Source organism: Malaclemys terrapin, chromosome 9 (assembly GCF_027887155.1).
Source record: "Malaclemys terrapin pileata isolate rMalTer1 chromosome 9, rMalTer1.hap1, whole genome shotgun sequence".
NCBI classification, from domain to species: Eukaryota; Metazoa; Chordata; order Testudines; family Emydidae; genus Malaclemys; species Malaclemys terrapin.
In genome coordinates, this window is record NC_071513.1 from 71,168,431 (window position 1) to 71,188,480 (window position 20,050).

The 20,050-nt window shown below is 42.7% G+C and overlaps 1 protein-coding gene across 5 annotated transcripts in view; it reads right to left on the reverse strand.

Moving 5' to 3' along the window:
• Positions 1-20,050, reverse strand: part of IRS1 (insulin receptor substrate 1) — a 154,619-nt gene that overhangs the window by 52,510 nt on the left and 82,059 nt on the right. For all 5 annotated transcript variants that reach the window (XR_008446249.1, XR_008446251.1, XR_008446250.1 and 2 more), the window contains exon 2: positions 12,986-13,314. The gene's annotated coding sequence lies outside the window, so the exon portion shown is untranslated. The remainder of the gene's footprint in view (positions 1-12,985; positions 13,315-20,050) is intronic.

Sequence of the window (20,050 nt, forward strand, 5' to 3'; positions counted from 1 at the left end):
AGGGCTCTGGCCCGGCTTGGCTCCAGCCCGGCCCCGCGGCCCGGCTCCGGCCCGGTCCCCGTGGCTCGGGTCCCCCCCCGCCCCGGCGCGGCCCCCGCGGCGCGGCTCGGGTCTCCCCGTCCCCCTGTGTCCCCCCACGGCGCGGCTCGGGTCTCCCCGTGTCTCCCCGTGTCCCCCCCCGCGGCGCGGGTCTCCCCGGGTCTCCCCGTGTCCCCCCCCGCGGCGCGGGTCTCCCCGGGTCTCCCCGTGTCCCCCCCGCGGCGCGGCTCGGGTCTCTCCGTGTCCCCCCCCGTCTCCCCTGCGGCACGGGTCTCTCCGTGTCCCCCCCCGTCCCCCCGCGGCGCGGCTCGGGTCTCCCGTGTCCCCCCCCCCCCCCCGGTCCTGTCCCCCCCCCCCCCGTCCTGTCCCCCCCTGCCCCCCGCGGTGCGGCTTGATTCCTGGGGGCGGGGCTTGCAGCAAGCCCCGCCCCCCAGGAATCGGGCCCCGCTCTTGCTAAAGCCGGCCCTGCCCTCAGCTATTTTCTTTGGAGTAAGATGGCCCTCGCCACTTTACGAGTTGTGCAGGCCTGTCATAGAATCATAGAATATCAGGGTTGGAAGGGACTTCAGGAGGTCATCTAATCCAACCCCCTGCTCAAAGCAGGACCAATCCCCAGACAGATTTTTACCCCAGTTCCCTAAATGGCCCCCTCAAGGATTGAACTCACAACCCTGGGTTTAGCAGGCCAATGCTCAAACCACTGAGCTATCCCTCCAGTCCAGTCCAGCCCAGCACACTCCCCAAAACCTCCATCTCTATCACTTCCACCTCCCTCATATACCGTTGAGGTAACAATCGAGAGCCTCAGAGCCAGCATAACCTATTTACTCCTGCCCATGAAGAACCAACATCTGCTGACTGGATGAGGGGTTTCAGGGAAACATTGCTAGACTGTTACACAGTATGGTAACTTGGGGGGTGGGGGCTGAGAGGTTATTTTGTTTTTTGAAGATGACAAATGCATTGCACTGATATAAGTGGAGACACGGTCTTGCAACAAATCAAAAGATTTAACATTTAAGTGCTTTAACAAAGTATGTTTTTTTGGCTGTTCCATATTTCACTTAACTTCACAGCCATATGATTCTAAAAGTTTCAATGGGGAAAAAAAATCCTTCAATCCTTTGGGAAAAGTCACAGTTTATCTCTAGAAAGCATGAAGCCACAAATCTGAAAATAGGCCAAAATTGACAACTGCCCACCACATTTTATTGAAGTCTCCCCCTCCCTCCCCCCGCGCCCCACCTCCCCTTAAACTCTTTCTTCCCATTCCCAGGCCAGACTTGAGCCTGGAGGTCACTAAATGAATTCCACAAGTACTACAGTTTTGTACTTTCACAGACTGCTTAAAAGCTGAAGTATCAGATTTCACAGCACCATGAAGAGGCTGGAACAACTTCAAAGCACTTCTGAAACATCTATTACTTTATTATTGAGAGACAATAGTCTCTCCATAGTTCAGGTTGAAAGAATCCTTCCATTTGCAGGCTGATTTAGACATATTCTCCCTTAACTTCATCAAAATGAAACCAAGCCATCTGAAATTTCACAGGCAAGCTCTTACGCCAAGGCAGAATTTATCTGGAAAGTTTGAAGCAAGTGTTTGGGAGATATCAAAGTTTTTAAAAAGATGTGATCTTTAGCATGTCATAACTCAAAAACGGCTTGGACTATGAATTTCAAGTTTGATTTAAGATGTTGGTCCTGGCAAGGAGTGGGTGCTTTTGACTAATTTGGGGAGAGGTTATTATTTAGGTATTAGAAGTGATTTCCCATTACATTATCAACTCCATATAGTTTTTAACTCTGCCTTGTCACACATACCTAAAGTAGAATTTATGAAATCTGATTTCATAAAGTCTGCATAACTTGAATTAACAGATTGTTTTTAAAAGATGTAATTTCCCCTCATAGCTACCATTGACATCAGCCACCACTGAAATAGTCAATCATAATCTGTATCTCTATACTCAACATTGGCATTAGCAATCTCTATATCTATGATAACAAAGCAGGCAGGCCTCTATGTACTCTACTTTTCCTTGATTGCTTCACAAGTTCTACAGGCTACAATCTCAAGATTTGCTGCTGTGAACCTCATCTCCTTTAAGAGCAAGGGCAACATAAAAACCACATTTACTAGGAATAGCAAACAGAAAGGAGTAATTGGCATCAAAACCAAATGTAAGTAAATTAAGATCAGCAAAATTGACTAAGCAAATATTGAACTGAGAACGCACTAGGTCAGCTGTAATTTACAACTGAACTCTGTAATAGAGCTCTTACTACTTTAAATATAGGGCATTTCCCATGTTTTTATGTCCTATAGGTATTGCATGACAAGCTCAAAAATAGCAACATACAGACTAGTGAGAACAGAGCTATTGAAAGAATATTCAAGGTTTGTTAAACTGTGACAGGAACTATAGCAAGAAAGGAGAAAAACAGGCAGCATGTGTGCTCGGAAAAACAGAGCTGCAGGATAGATTCTGACAAAGGATAAAATGAAACCCTGGCTGCATTCTTAAAGAGAATGGAGTATGGATTTGGGAGATCCTGGATGCAAGGGTTTATGTGAAAGAAAGGGGGAAGGCTTCTCTGAGTGAAAGAAAATGATGAAAACCCTAACACAAAGATAGGCTATTTCCCTATTAGGGCCTAGTCTCCATAGGAGTAATGCATGTAGGGGAGTGAAGACTCAGTTCCAACTTCATAGGGAATGGGGAGGGAGACATGATTCCTCTTGTCCCAACACTGAAGGTGAAATCCTGGCCCCCCTGAAGTAAATGACAAAACTCCTATTGATTTCAGCAAGGCCCAGAATATCACCCTGATATTCCTGTGGATTCCGCCCCTTGCATCTATTCCACTGCCCGCTCAGTGACTCCTCTGGTCCCACCAGGAAGCCACTGTGAACAGTGTCAACCAATCACCACTTCTCTCAGATCCACTCTCTAAAAGGGGGTTCCACCCAATGAAGCAATTGATTGTATTAATGTGCACTGGTTCCCTCTATGTAGGGTGACCATATGTCCCATTTTGGCTGGGACAGTCCCTTTTTTAAGCCCTGTCCTGGCCGTCCTGACTTTTTTGGTAAAACTGGGCATTTGTCCTGTTTGCTGCATTGGAGGGGGGTGGAGGGGGAAGTGGGGGTGCGACCCCTAGAGTGGCGCAGAAGACCCTTCGGTGGGGGGTGGGGGTGGGGGTGGAGCGGAGATGAGCAGCAATGCCAGCCCTGTGCGGGAGGGAGGGCTCAGGAGAGCAGTTAGCTGGGTCTGGGTCAGCCCTGCACAGGTGGGAGACAGGGGATCTTGGGCTAGTCCAGCATGCAGGAGATAGAGGGGGGCCTTGGGACGGCCCCACATGGGTGGGCAGGAGGCAGGGAGCCTCAGGCTGGTCCCGCGTGTGGGCAGGCTGCAGGGGGGCTCGGGCTGGCCTCCGGCAGTATCCTTTTTTCCCTTTGGGAAAATATGGTCACCCTACCTCTATGGATTTGAGAGGGGGAGAATGTGAAGGAGTCCAGACTGCTCTCCTGTCCCAACCCCTACAAATTCCTGAAATCAGAAACCCAGTAGTTAGCTACAGAGTGGTTTGTGTTAGCTCCTGGGGAAGTGGGGCAAGTGTCATAGTAGAGCAATGACCCCCTCTCATGGGCACAGGCAATGGTCCATTCACAGATGGGTGCAGGGGACCCATAGTTCTTTAGCTGCTGTTAAAGTTTGGGAAGGTTCACTCTCAAGGTTGGTAGACCCCAAATTAGCTTACCTACCACCTTTCCTCCTCCCCCTAACAGCCTCTTCTTGTAATATTCTGTGTATGTGGGTTTTCTTTCTATTACTTTAAATGCTTTGATGCTTCTTAAAAATAAAACCCTAATACACCACAATGCCAACAGGCAGCTCAAATCTCACTATATATGCTACAAAACTAGCTTGTACGATGGAGGGAGAGTCTTCTGCCAGGAAATAGATTTCGATCTGAAGTCTCTAAGGAGATATTATAAATAGCAATGAGGAAAAAATATTTTATAAATTACAAGAATCATCTTGAGATAATCTTTTAAAAATAGTCTAGAAATGGTGGGACTATGATAAATCATTGGTGAGTAACAGGGATTAGCAAACCCAGAGATGTGGAAATTCAGCTGTAGCCCATAACACTGACCCAAAGTTTGAATTTGCAAAACAAAGTCTGCTTTCTGTTGCTCCAGGAATGGGATCTCTGAGTCTGTGTCTTCTTGAGCAGCCTCTTCTCCCTGGAGCCAGCCCTATCCTATCAAAGACAGACGTCAAGGCTGAGGCAAATTTCCAAAGATCGTGTTTGGTTTGGCAAACTTAAGTGTGGTTAGCTTGGCAGGTTGGTATTTCAATACATACCATTTATTTAATCCTAGCACATTCCAAATTATTTTGATGAAGGACAGAATGTGTCACTGAGGGAAAAGCCAAAGCTGATACGTCACCCAAAGGAGCACAAAGTTAGGCACTGAAGGACTTGCTGTGCCAGAGTGTCAAAATTGGACTGCCAATCTGCTACAGATCCTAAAGGAGAAACAAGTAGAACCTACAAAGAATGCAACAGTTCCAATAGGAAATATTATACAAGGCACAAAGAGTAATAATTGGCCTAGAAGTGATCAGCACTAGGGAATAGAAGCTTAAATGATCATAACTCTCAAGGACAGTGAACACTCAGACCCCCACCATTTCATAAAGTTACTGGCTCAGTCCTGACTGTATACAAATCATTTTTAAAAAGATCTTTCGATAACGTAAAGGTGCCAGTTCTTACCAAGCAATAATTTGTACCTCCTGGATGGAGGGAAACCATTTGATTATCAGCACCATCTTCTTTAAAAGAAAAAAAGGCAGCATTACACTATGCAATCTATAATCAACAATAAGTTACAAAATGATTCACCATATTTCATTCAAACAGCGCTATTTTTCAGAGATTGGTATGTATGTAGACAGTGTTCTTATTATTTTAGTTATTTACTGAGCACCCAGAAGTGTGCTAAGTATCTCAAGACCAGGAATACATATAAATCACCAATTTCAAACCTGAGTACCTAAAGTTAGGCTGATTTGCAGAGATGCTGGCCAACTACAGATCCCAATTAAGACAATGGGAACTGCACTGCTCAGCACCTTTGAAAATCAGGCCGCTCACTTCTGAAAGTGTGAAATAAATAACCAAGATACTCTGTATCCTACAGTAATTCACAACTCTAAAAACCCCCTAAATGGTTTCTGTTTGTGTTAACGTGATCATGAAGTGATACTCGGTAGATAGGGGCAATGCTCAAACGGGAAGAGAAAGGGACGTAATGCTATGCTATCATTTTTTCATCATGCATCATTGAGAAGTATGGGTATAAAATAGCTACATTTATTCCCCTCCAATCCAAATACTGGTTGCTAAAGAGCAAAAGATGCGTAGGCACTTGCTGGAAAAGAACTAGAGGAAAGGCAGCATTTAAAAGTTAGATCCCACATGCAGAGCTCAATTAGAATTAGGGTGACCAGATGTCCCGATAAAATCAGGATTGTCCTGATCTTAGAGGCTTTGTCCCCCATCCTGATCAAAGTACTGTTGGGACGTCATTTGTCCTGATTTTTCACGGGGCTGAAGGAGCTCAATCAGCCTTGCACTGCAGGGCTCGGACTCTTTCAAGAAGCCCTACAGTACAAGGTAGGCCTATGTGCACATTCTATTTTTAATTTTTTGTAATCTTACATACACAACTATCCCTCCCTCTTCTATTCCCCCCAAAAAAGAAGTGTCCTGATTTGACACACTTTCTATCTGGTCACCTTAATCAGAATGTTCTGCTACAAGGCTACTGAAACCTGATGCCCATCTGTGTAAAACTTCATTATAATCCTTTTTGTTACGCTTGGTATTATGAATATGTGATACAAATTAAAAATAAATGCCTACAGTTAAATGTAAACACTTGATTTATTTAGAATTTCCGTGCAAGTCTTGTGTCGTAAATGTACTTGAAATACAGTATTAAGGATTTTTCCGAGAAATACTTCAAATGTGATACAAACAGGTAGGCAGATTTATCTGCACACTTTTCTTCAGAATTAGATCTCCCTCATTTCAAACACCAGTGCCAAGGGATTATCTACTTGGCAGCTTTCTATGGGGAGGGAGGCAGATTCTGATCTCACTTGAACTGGCGTAAATCCAGAATAACTCAATTTCAGCAGAGTTTATTCCAAATTTACATTGATGTAACAGAGATATGAGTCTACCTAATCTTCATACAAATAGTTTCACTGCACAAAAGCCATTCTGGGTGAAACTGGTTAACATACTTTAATCTCCAATCATCCCTGTCACAGGGTTGCTGACCCATTTAAGTGTGTCTAGGCCCAAGCTACCCTTGATGAACTAATTCAAGGAGGCCATCTAGGTAGTTAATTGAACAACCAGCACTTGGGCCTGATAAAAGGTCATCAGGGCTCAAAGAGAGAGAGCAGAACTCTCCTAAGAAAGAGGAAATCCTAGTGACCGTAGTCCCCAAAGAGGAGGGTTGTGCAACCCACGAGTGCAAAGGGAGAGCCTTTATTGCAAGCTAATTTTGGGATTTAATAGTAGAATTGCAATGGGGGAATTTTGTATGAAATCTTTTTGGACTTGGACTATATAGCGTTCTTAAGGGGCCCTGAGAGAAGGGAGAGAGCAAGCAAGTGCCTGGAACACCACATTAGATCAGCAAACGGCGCTACAGGGCAGCCACACCCACAACAATCCCTATTCACCGCTTTCTCTGACACTTTGCCCCTACGTCCTGTACATCTCCAACATGTTCAGTAACAGCATATTTCTTACTACTGTGCTATAAAGCAAAACTATGTATTTCACCATGCAAACAGTCCCATGTCACACAATTCACTAATATGAAAATATCTAACAGGCATATATGCTAATGTTCCTGAGATATCACCACAGCAGACAGAGTCCTTCAGGAAGGATTTGAACAAGGAAAGCATTCCAGCAGACCAAGTAGGTTTTGGTATTCCAGTGCATGTGTATTACACCCACACCCCACTCAATTATACAAACATTTTATTATCAAGACTTGGCCCTACTTACTTATTTGTTATTACCTTTTCCTCCTACCATCTCTCTCTTTGACTGTTATTTTTTCCTTTTTAAAGCTCTTGAAAACACCCAGTACATTTTGAGTGCTACCAGAAACAAATGAAATGAAAGTAATAGGTATGTATCTATGAGTGGTTAAACTACATCACAATTGGTTTAATCTTGTCTTTCAAACAGGTCAATTTCTTTACATAAATTGCACTGTACTAGAAAACTAAGCAGATGTGTCCCAGAAACAAATCAATTTATTTCCTAGAAGTTATAGTTTGTCATATTTGTAGGCAGACTGTATTGTTACAGCTTTCTTTCTAGCTTTTTTCTCCGTCATCTTAGCAATGCAACTGATCAAAGTCAATTGACTGTTCATTGGTCACTGATTCACCAATGCTTTTGGCACAGCCCCCTCAAAATGTATTATTTGATGTGATAGATTACAGCAGCAAAGCTATAGACTACAGAGTCCCAAAATTATTTGAAAGACATTTGCACAATAGGTGCCAAGATGTAAAAATTTCAAATTGTATGCTGTTTACAACAAAGCTGTTTGGTATGTTGGTAGTTCATGTGGATCTGTACTGCTGTTTATATGTAAAATCTTCATAGCTCTTTGTACAAGGCATGGTTCGGTATGTGCATTAAGAGTGCTATATACTGACCACAGAAATGGTCACTGGGAGCAATTCAAAATGTTTTACAAGAATGCTTTGATGATATCAAAAGCAGTGCTACTGGCCAGTAGCAAAACTGTAATTATGTTAACTGGATCTGAAAGTAAGGACTGAGTTGCCAGAATTCCTCTCTAATTTTACTCCCAATCCAGAACTTTCCCAAAGGTACATAGGCCTTGATAAAGTTCAGTTTCAATGCAAATGAAAGCATGCAGCTGGAAATCCTTTTTGTTTGTTTGTTTGTTTGTGTTGTTTTAAATTAAGGACACATCATTTCAATTACAAAGGTAGGATTATCTGTGCAGATGCAGAGTCATTTTGGGCTTTTGCAGCAGAAACTTTACAGAAATGAAGTAATCCTTGAGAACATTTACAAAAGTGTAACTATATTTGAAAAGCCAAGCAATCTTGTATCAGATTCATGGCTGGCTTCATTAGGGCCTGATTCTGTTCCTTGAAAGCAATAGGAATGTTGTCATTTACTAGAATGGGCACAGGACCTGGCTCAGGCTGTCTAGATTGTACAAGCACAGTGTCTGACCACCTCATAACGATGCATATCCAACCCATGAACAGTTGCTCCATTATTTGCAGCTTGTTCAGTCAGCGGTTCAGTTACTTAATGGGCTGAGTCATCATTATATCTGACTACCATTTTTTAAACTGTCTGAACTCTAAAATCTTTTCCGAAACCCTTCTTCTGGCCTTCAAACAGCCCCCAACCTCTTCAATCTCATCATCAGAAGCAAGTTCCCTACAGACCAGGACCCACCAACTCAAAGCAGCACCAGACCCTGGCAAAACAACAGATGCAAAACCTGCAGAAATATCTCCACTGCTACAATGATCAACACCCACCCACCCTCCCCCGTACCACACCTTTCAAGATCCACGGGTCCTACACATGCATATGACAACAGGTGGTGTACCTCATCCAGCGCACTAAACGCTCCACTAGCAACTATGTGGGTGAAACCAATCACTATTCTCTCAAATGAACTCAGCCAGGAAAATGAGAAAAGACAAAAACACCCCATATCACCCGTGTGGGTGAACACTTTTCCCAAAGTGATAACTCTATATCTGACCTACCAGTCCTGACCCTTAAAGGAAACCTGCACAAGACTTTCAAAAGACGAGCCTGGAAGCTTAAATTCATAACTTTGCTAGTTACTAAAATCATAGACTGAACAGACACACTGGATGTATGGCTTATTACAACAATCTATAACCGACTAATAACCCTCCCCCATTGCTTTCCCCTCTTCCTTTCCTCCCTACGACTGGAGGGGTGTTAATGGGCCATTTCAGCTTGAATGTGTGTTAACTTCTTACGCTAAACCATTTGTTCCATTTTGTATTTAGCTGTGACACTCTGAGACCCTATCTCACTATTTCAGTAGCTCTCAACCTTTCCAGACTACTGTACCCCCTTCAGGAATCTGATTTGTCTTTTATTCCCCCAAGTTACACCTCACTTACAAAATCAGACCTAAAAATACAAAAGTGTCACAGCACGTATTACTAAAATTTTTTTTAACAATTATAAAAAAATCAACTGGAATATAAATATTGCACTTACATTTCTGCATATAGAATATATAGAGCAGTATAAACAAGTCACTGTCTGCATGAAATTTTAGTTTTTACTGACTTCGCTAGCGCTTTTTATGTAGCTTATTTTAAAACTAGGCAAATATCTAGATGAGCTGACGTGCCCCCTGGAAGACTTCTGCGTACCCCCAGTGGTACAAGTAGCCCTGGTTGAGAACCATTGCACTACAGATTACTTCAATATAACTTACGTCACTCAGGGGGGTGACTTATGCACACCCTTGAGCAACGTAAATTATACTGACCTACGCACCAGTGTAGGCAGTGCTATGTTGGCAGGAGAGTTTCCCCATCGACATAGTTACCACCTCTCACAGAGGCAGGAGTTATTAGGCCTACAGGAGAGCTCTCTCCCATCAGTTTAGAGCATCTCTACCACAAGTGCTACATCTGCATTGCTGTAAGTGCTGTAATGTAGATGTAGTTTGAGTATGTTTCCCAGACCTGAAGAAGTGCTCTGTGTAAGCTCAAAAGCTTGTCTCTCTCACCAACAGATGTTGGTCCAATAAAAGATATTACCTCTCCCACGGTGTCTTTGACTCTAAAATGGCACACTGATTTCAGTTATGACTATTTTATTTAAAACCTTAAGGGCCATTAGACCTCATGCACCTGCTCCTTTAGCCCATTGTGTTTCCAGATTTGCACACAACCCATCATTTAAGGCTCTCATCATTGCATCTGAAGTAGTCAGCCTCATTTTGAACATCCCCATTTAAAAAAAGACTAACCATCTTAAAGCTTTGTTTCTGCTGTTAAAAGTATTTTCAAAATGTATCCACAGCCCCTCCCTTTCAATTCCTTTTTTAAATTAGACCCACTCATTAGTATTTTAAGAAGATGTGACATATGCTACTGTATTTGGTTTCTTTCTGTTGTACGTTGTCCAGATTACTTTGGTGGTGGCAGAGGTGTAAGAATAAATTATTGAAATTCTGATCATATGGAAATACTGAATTTTGCTGCACCAAAATCAGAGTTCATATTTTTAACTCTCCTGACCTTTCTTTTCTCTGCGGAAGATTAAAGTATTAATGGATGTTCAGATCTATTTCTCAAAGCATGGCCTTAAAGATTTCCAACAATTTTGTTTTTGAGCATTTGCCAGTATAATACATAAGGATGAACAGAGCGATTTGACTTAGGAGACATAATGTAGCTGTGGAAGCTGGCTGTTCCTCCCTTTATTCCCATCATATCTATCAGATAGGTACAGTAAGAGTACATTACGGAGTTATATTCAGGTATATAGATAAAGGAAAGACAGAAACTTTCTCCTTAGATATAATGGGAAAGAAACCAAAGGGTGTAGTTTATCTACTATATTAAGCCCTATGCTTGGGTAAATTTTGGCTTTGAGAAAGAGCTGTGAGGAAATAATGCAAGTCTTTCAACGGCTACCAAAAATGATAAAGGAAAGATTACAGCACGTAAGGCTTTTAATTTAATGTTTTGATTGAGTCTCAATTCTTGTATCCTTCTCATTATAGTACAGCCATTGAAACACCTTTTTTTTTTTTTTTTTTTTAAAAAGGTATCACTATTTGATTAAAGTTATGCATGGTTTAACTGCTGTATTTAGGAACTGATCATGGATTAAAAAAGAAATCATCTCTATAATCACTGCGTTTTCTTAATAGAGCATTTCAGCACCCTAATCAATCACTCCAGATGGGGCTGTAATAACTGCAACCTTCTTGACAAGACCCCCTTAGCAATGTCTACCCAAAATCAGATGTGAATACAGTAAAGTCCACCTAATCAACTAATTATTACAATGTGAGTAACCAGAGATCTTTCATCGACAATACGTTTTTTTAAATGATTATCCACATGAACAGGAAGAAACTTATTAAGTGGTTAAAAAACCAAACAACGAATACTGAACCATGCTGATCATGGCGCTTCTTAAAAGATTTAGTCTATTCAGCATCAGCTTATATTAATGTCAAATGTGAGAAACATCTTGCTTAAATAACACTTAAGACAATGTATTAACACCAGAGCTGTTATTGTGAGGTTATTTACTTAACAAGGATTTGTGACTATTTTACAGATTGATGGGGGTTTTTATTAAGAAACAATTACATGGCACTATAAGCTAGCAAGGTGTTTAACAAAACAGAAATGAGTGTCCCTACTCCACAGAATTTACAACAAAGGACTCAGTTCACCTCTCACTAAAATCTGAGGGAAACGCCTTTTGCCTTCAGCATGCAGCTTTTGTTGCAAAGGTCCGGTTGCTACAAAGCCCCAAACATCTTCCACTCTTGTTAAAGTCAATGAGAGAGTTTTGAGGTGCTCAGTGCTTCACAGAATGGGATCATAACATACAAGACAAAACATGGGATAAAACAGTTCTAGGAGGGGGAGATATGGAATGATCACTGGTAAGGTGTCTAACATAAGGTTCATGGAAGAAGTGGGGAGGGTGCTATATTAGTTTAAGTGGAACTCGCTTTTATTTTGGCTGCATAGAAAGTCAAAACATGAAGACCAAGAACAGTGTCACCTTTTCAAGGAAGTTTTGAAGATTGAAAGTTTGAAGCTCTTCAGCTGACAGAGCACACAGCTCACTTATTCCCCTAGCTCAGATAATTCCTAAAAAGAAGGAAAAGCAGCAACCAGAAGCCGTCATCAGGAAAGCACTTAAGCATGTGCTTAAATCTATACCTATTCAGAACTGGGTTGCCTTAAGCACTTGCTTAAAATCTCTGGACTTCAGTGTAGTAAAGATCAGCTCAATGGAACTTAAGCAACCTCCTTTCCTTACAAGGATTTTTAAAAAAGGAGCTTTAGAGACAGCCTGCAGAACCAGATTGAAGTGCTACAGTTCCTGGCAGTCTCACTTCTGCTATGAAGAAACAGAAGAGGTGAAGAGAAGGGTGATACCAACATTCTTGGATTAATAACCACAAGGGCAGAGGATTGAACCTTCAGGTAACTGAGGGTGCTGGCCCAGGACAAGACCACATTAAAGGGGCACAAATCATAGGAGACTAGAACAGCTGGAGAACAGCACTGTTGTTAAAGAAACTTATGGTTTTTGTTTATAGGTTTTTCTATAGCACTTATCACTGCTGTATCTGATCCCCTCCCACACCTTAATTAATCTATCCTCATAGAACGCCCAGTGGAGTTGGAAAGTATTATTGTCTTTTCACAGTAGAGAACAAGACAGAGTGATTCAATGAATAGACCAAGATCACAAAGACATTTATGGTTGAGCCAGGAGCGGAAGGCAGAGTTCTCGAGTCCCAGTTTAGTACTCTAATGTAAAATGCTCTGCATGCAGGTAGCTATAAGAGGTATGGGAACAGAGTCTATGTCACATCTAAGGCACTTTTCTCCCTAATACTGATCTTTTACCACAGATTACAGCCATTTGATTTGTCTACAGGGACCGAGAGGCTGGTGGTCTGAGCTACCAGAACATTCTGCATTACTCTTTGAAGAACCGCTGATGAGCTCAACAAGGCAGCAGCCTAAGCTAGGCTCCTCTAACACATACATGGGAACGGTGGAGAAATTAAATTCCAGCTTACCTGTTCCTGCAGGACCCCACTATCTGGATGGCAGAAAGGCTGGCGTTAGGGGATAGACCCCTATGCTGAATTACCGAGAGAAGCCAGCGGAAGGGGAGTGAAACGGCAGGCTGGAGGAGGACACTCAAACACTCTGAGGGAGCTGGAATGAACGCAGGAGGTGTACTGGCACAGGCAGGCTGGCAGGCTGAGCTAGACTGTTCTGCTGTGCAGCTGAGGAAAGCCAGAAGATGATGTAGTAAATGGCAGGCTGGGCTGGGCTGCACTGATCCACCCACTCCGAGGGAGCTGGAAGGAACACAAACTCAGCACAGAGTCTTCGGGCTGGCCTAAAAGTAAAATAGATTTGTTATTGAAAATCTAATACACCTGAAGCCCCCCACAGTTTGAGAAGAAATTTTCATTCTCTACAGCTCTGTGTTATGGAGAACAGGCAGCCTAACATCAGAATTCAAAAAGGGAAAGAAGGAAATCCTAGCTGCCTTGCGGTGGAGTGAGCTTCCATGTCAAACACCACATATACCAGCGAGTGCCCAGGTATAAGAAACTGTATTGGCAAAGAAATAAGTTGCTAATATGATCACTGCCAGGACAGTCTTTTGATTTTAGGGAGTTTAATATTCAATACTAAGCAAGAAATCAAACTAGAAATGCTGAAAATCTGCAATCCATTTTAAATACATTTGCTATAATCTCCCCTGCTAACCCCATGATACATTCACTGACACAGATGTTCAAAGGGCTTAATAATTAACACAAACACTGCTGTACATGCACAAACATAATGACTTGAAAATACTGGTTCATGATAGGATTAAGGTGATCTAGGGCTCTATGCACACCACACCTGGAGCTCCCCATGGCCTTGCCTCTGTGCCTCGGGAGCACAAGCCCTCATCCTTAGGTGGCTCTGCTCACTCACAGAGGGCACTCATCACCACTCTTCTTTGGGAAAAGCTGGGCCTTCTCCTTCCTTCAACTGGGTTAGGGTCTGTCCTACATACAGTAGGTTGGACTCAGTCACCACCCAGCTAAGCCAAAGACTCGGCTGTGTGGGGGTCTCTGCTTGACACCAGCCCAGAAGAGCTGGAAAGCAGCCCTCACCCAAGCATCCTGTGCTGGGGCGATAGCAGCAGGACTTCCCTGAGAACAGCCCATTTAAGATGGATGGGGCAACTCATACCTCTCAAAGTCACTGCTTCATGCTGTCTGCAGACTCAGGCAGGCATCACTGTGTCATATTCTGGTCCTGTTTTCAAGGTTTTTTCCACAACCATGAGAGCAAGAAACTTGCCTTGGGTTTTGGGGCTTTTTTTAAAATGAAAGCTGAAATCCTAACCCAACCACGGAACTCCAGGAGCTTGGACCTGGGGGACAGGTTTATAGCTCTATGCTTCAATCTGGCCCTGTACTGATTTCAAAATGAAGAATAAGGCATATTTTGTTGGCTGTCTCCATCCACTTCATTCCCAAAATTTTAAGAAGAAGAACTCAAAACATTAAATTGAATTGGTCAAAATTCAGTCACATATGCTAAAATGGTACAATATATTAATATTAGCTTATAAATATTGTGCCCCTTTCCTTCAGTTTTACTGTTAAAAAAAATGACAAGTGGACAAAGAGGAGAGCAGTTTTGATTAGGAAACTTACTGAAGGGAATGCCACAAGCACAAGGTAAAGCTGCGGGGGTTAGATGTTCCCAATACTTGACCTTTGATATTATTTCAATTATATAACATTAACTGTAAATCATTTAGAAATGTATTGATATTGGGTTCAAAGTGTAAATAATTTATTATCTTGAAAAGAAGGTCCTGAAAAGAATATGGAAGTAGAACCACTGAGGTTAGGAAGGCCCCAAAAGAGGAACTTTCACACTCAGCTTTAGTATATCACATGAGGAACTATATACATTCATCTTTCATCACTGTTTCCTTGCCTGTCTTCACACACATACAGTGACATCAAAACACAGAATTTGTGATATCAGTATATAGCAATAGAGTGTGATGTCACAAAACTATAGTGTCGGAGAATAACAAATGAAGTGTGCGGTTAACCGGTCAGTTCGTAACTGTGGTGTTGGTAACTCTGAGGTTCTACTGTACATTATTTGTAGGCAGCTAAAGGGTGTTGCAACCAAATTGAAGGAAGGGGAGCTAACCAGTATCATGACCTGCAGAAAACGATGCATTTCCAACTGGTCTCTTGCACAATGCTTCTACAGATTTTTTAATCTAGTTTTATTTATACAGAATTGATTTGTAACTGATGTATGGGAAGAGTTGACTTTTGCCAGGTGAAAAACTTAGAAGTAGTAAACATATTAAAAACTACGAATATTTGCTATGTTGCCTTTGCTATTTTTGCAGATACTTATCTTTGAATAGGAAGTTTTTTCCTTATACCCCAGCTTCTGCTTGAAATGAGTGAAAACTGTTCTAAAAGCAAAAAAAAAAAAAAAAACCTAACAAAAAGGGGATGCAATGCATGACAGTTGCACAGCCGATCAGGTCCATGTTTAGGAAGCAGCTAGCTGTGACATTTTTCTTTCTGAATACAGTGCATTAGTATGTAAGGAGACCACTTTGGGGCTCTCATACTTTTGATATGCTGAGAATGTGGCTGTATTTATCTTTGCACACACATTTTTGGACTGGATGAAGCAAATATAAAATTGGAAGAGCTATTTAAATTAAAACTCAGATCAGTCTGCTAAATCAACATGGAGTTTAAGTTGTCTGAGACCCAAACTATTCCCAAACTGGAATTGCATGTTTTGCTATGAATTGACAAAAGGAAATGGCTTTGAGGAGAACACATTGTGGCTCTCTATTCCACAGAGCAACACCCTGGAACTCCCATATTCATCACTGTCATATAATTATATGTTTTGTAAAAACTATGCCTTGTGAGCTATCATTTTGAAAGTCTTGATTTGTTGAACATTAATATCCTGTCGGGTTGCACGAGCTATCATTGTATGTGCCGTTATGAAGTTTTGCTACTTGTGTATTACTAAAATAAGTTGAGAGGTTGGGAACACTCACAATTAGCCTTTCAAGTACAAACAATGGAGTAGCCATACATGCTGATGGCCCATTAAAGAGAATCCACTATCCCAGGAACTGTATACAATGGAGATATCTCAGAGAGCACATAGACAATGGAGAATGCTTGACCAATGGGGGCGGACCCCAATGTCAAAAGCATAGATCTAACAAGCTGGAAGAAAGTATGAAGAGAGGAAGTAACATGAAATTGTATGGCTATCTGGCAGATGGCTTATAAAATAGCAGGGGGACAAGAGGCACGTGCTCAGAGACCCCATCCAAGAAGCTGTGGTTTCAAGTGATGAGCTGAGGTTAGATTTTCAGCCTGATTGCATCAACCTTGCTCAACAAAACTCAGATGAGAATCATACCTGTCTGGACCAGTACAGGGCAGTTAGATTATTGAACATCTTTCAATCCTGGGCTTTGCTAAGGCCTTTGCTACCAGAAGAGCTGGTAGAAAGGCACACAGAACTCTCCTTCACCAGTGGATGGAGAAGGCAGCCTTTGCTACCTCCTTTTGATAGCTTTCTGCGTAAGTGAGATGGAAGCAGTGTCTCACACTGTAAGAAAATCTGGTCCCTGATGTTCTGATCCAGAAACTTCTTACAAGGATTGGTTACAAACCAATTGTCTGCAACTGTGTTCCTCCTGCCAGGCACTTCTAGCTACAGCTTGTTCCTAAAGTGCATTCATGATCAGCCAAGATCAAAATAATCTATTTACTCGGTGGCATGAGAGTCCCTGTATTACTTGCTTCCATGATCTTAGTCTACAAAACTGCCTCCTATGCAAACATGCCAAGTGTGGAAGCAGAGAAAAGGATAAAGGAAATCTGAACGCAGATATCTTAACTTTTAGGAATAAAATAAGAGTCAGGCTAACACTAGCTCTAATAACGTGAGATTTCAGGCAGGGCCTAGGCAAGTAGAAAGCGAGTGGAACAAAAAACTGTAAGAGATACGTTTTTTGTCCTTGTGTTAGATAATCTGGCATATCTAGCTTCAAGACTAAGCTTGATAAATTTATGTAGGGGATGGTATGATGGGATAGCCTAATTTTGGCAATTAATTGATCTTAAATTATTAGCGGGTAAATATGCACAATGATCTGTGATGGGATGTTTGATAGGGTGCAATCTGAGTTACTACAGAGAATTCTTTCCTGGGTGCTGGCTGGTGAGTCTTGCCCACATGCTCAGGGTTTAACTGATCACCATATTTGGGGTCAGGAAAGAATTTTCCTTCAGGGCAGATTGGCAGAGGCCCTGGAGGTTTTTCGCCTTCCTCTGCAGCATGGGGCACGGGTCACTTGCTGGAGGATTCTCTGCACCTTGAGGTCTTTAAACCACGATTTGAGGACTTCAATAACTCAAACATAGGTTAGGGGTTTGTTAGAGGAGTGGGTGGGTGAGATTCTGTGGCCTGCGTTGTGCAGGTCAGACTAGATGATCATAATGGTCCCTTCTGACCTTAAAGTCTATGAGATAATAATGGAATGTAGACTGTGGCAGAAATTAATGAGAAAAAGTGAGATATCAGGAAGGCATATGTATAAACAAGATGCAGTTTTTGATCATTATTGTCTGTAACAAAAGGTGTAAATGCTTGCCCTAATTGTTTATCTAAGGGAGACCTTCCTGGGAGGGGAGGAGGGGGGGAGGGGGAAGGGAGGGAACCCCCGCCCGTGTGTACTCTTCCCTTGCAAGTGTCAGGAAAATAAACTGTCTCTGACTTGTTGCAACCAACCTGAGAGTGAAGACTGTTTTCTTCCACACAAGCAAACTATAAATACAATACAGAAATGAGTTTCAATCACAAAAAAAGACAGGCACTAAAGTCTCACAGAGATGCACTGAAAGCAAAGGGCTCAGATTTAGAACTGCTGAAACATACCTGGGCTGAAAAGCAGGACTGGAAGGAACCAAGAAAGGATATCTAATGAGTATTGCTGGAATGTGAAAGAGAGCTGGAACAATAGCCTGTTGTAGCACTAGATCCTGCAGGAACCTCCTTTGATGACCATAGTCAAAAAGGAACCAACTGAAACATTTGGAAAGCAGCATTTATACTCAATAGGTGTGTGCAGCAGGGGACTTGATCTGTGCTTTACCTTACTACAACTGACTTCAGGAATCAAAAAGCTTGATAGCTAAGGTAGGGTTACCGTATTTCAGCAAGCAAAAAAGAGGACGGGAGGAGCCCCGCCCCTGTCCTGCCCTAGCCCTGCCCCTGTCCCACCCACTTCCCACCCCCCTCAGAACCCCCAACCCTCCCCCCTGCTCCTTGTCCCCTGACTGCCCTCTCCTGGGACCCCTGCCCCTAACTACCCCCCAGGACTTTACCCCCTACCTAAGCCTCCCTGTTACTTATCCCCTAACTGCCCCCTCCTAAGACCCCCCCCAAATGCCCCCCAGGACCCTACCCCCTACCTGTACCCTGACTGCCCAAAACCTTATCCACACCCCCAGAAAGCCCCCCCGAACTCCCGACCCCCCGTCTCTTGACTGCCCCCCCGAACTCCTGACCCCCCCCATCTCTTGACTGCCCCTTCCAGAACCTTCCTGCCCCTTCTCCGACCCCCTGGCCCCCTTGTTGTTGGCCTTTCTTCACCTAACATCTTGTTGAACTTGCTCAGGAACTGCCTGAGCCGCTGGGCAGCAGCGGGGGAGGAGCTCCAGACTGCCAGAGGCGATCTGCGATGCAGGGAGGGAGGGAGTGAGTGAGCTCTGCTGCAGGGGGAGGAGGGATTCCCTCTCGCTGTCGGAGCCCCATGTAAGTGGCACCATCCGGCTGCCCTGTTAGCCGCGCGTGCTCTGCGGGGGGGGGGGGGGGGGGGGGGGGGAGGAGTCCGGACATTAACAAATTCCCCCCGGACGCTATTTTTAGTTCAAAAATCCGGACATGTCCGGGGGAATCCGGACGAATGGTAACCCTAGCTAAGGGAACTCCACCAGGCTACAGCTAAGGAGATAAGACTGAGGATATCCTGCACAAGTTGTAGTGTTAGAGAACATGATGTCCCTTGCTACATTACATAAAATCACTGGCTTCAGTATCATTCCTCTGTAGGAAGTGGTTAAAACACTAGTGACACTTTATAGTAAATTATTAATGCCTTAAAACTAAACAAATATTTTATTAGGTTCCTTTATTTGAAATTAGTCCACTGAAAAAGCTAAACATTCCAAAAGCAAACTAGGGCTGTCAAGCGATTAAAAAAATTAATTGTGCGATTAATTGCACCATTAAACAATAATAGAATACCATTTATTTAAATATTTTTGGATGCTTTCTACATTTTCAAATATATTGATTTCAATTACAACACAGAATATAAAGTTGCAATGCTCACTTTATATTTATTACAAATATTTACACTGTAAAAAACAAAATAGTATATTTCAATTCACCTAATATAAGTACTGTAGTGCAATATCTTCATAATGAAAGTTGAACTCACAAATGTAGAATTATGTATAACAAATTGCATTCAAAAATAAAATATAAAACTTTAGAAGCTACAAGTCCACTCAGTCCTACTTCTTGTTCAGCCAATTGCTCAGACAAACAAGTTTGGTTACAATTTGCAGGAGATAATGCTGCCCCCGTCTTGTTTACAGCGTCAACTGAAAGTGAGAACTGGCGTTCACAAGGCATTGTTGTAGCCGGCATAGCAAGGTTTTACGTGCCAGATGCGCTAAAGATTCATAAAGCTTCATGCTTCAACCACCATTCCAGAAGACATGTGTCCATGCTGATGATGGGTTCTGCTCGATAACAATCCAAAGCAGAGCGGACCAACGCATGTTCATTTTCATCATCTGAGTCAGATGCCACCAGCAGAAGGTTGATTTTCTTTTTTGATGGTTCAGGTTCTGTAGTTTCCATATCAGAGTGTTGTTCTTTTAAGACTTCTGAAAGCATACTCTGTACCTCATCCCTCTCAGATTTTGGAAGGCACTTCAGATTCTTAAACCTTGGGTCGAGTGCTGTATCTATCAGTAGAA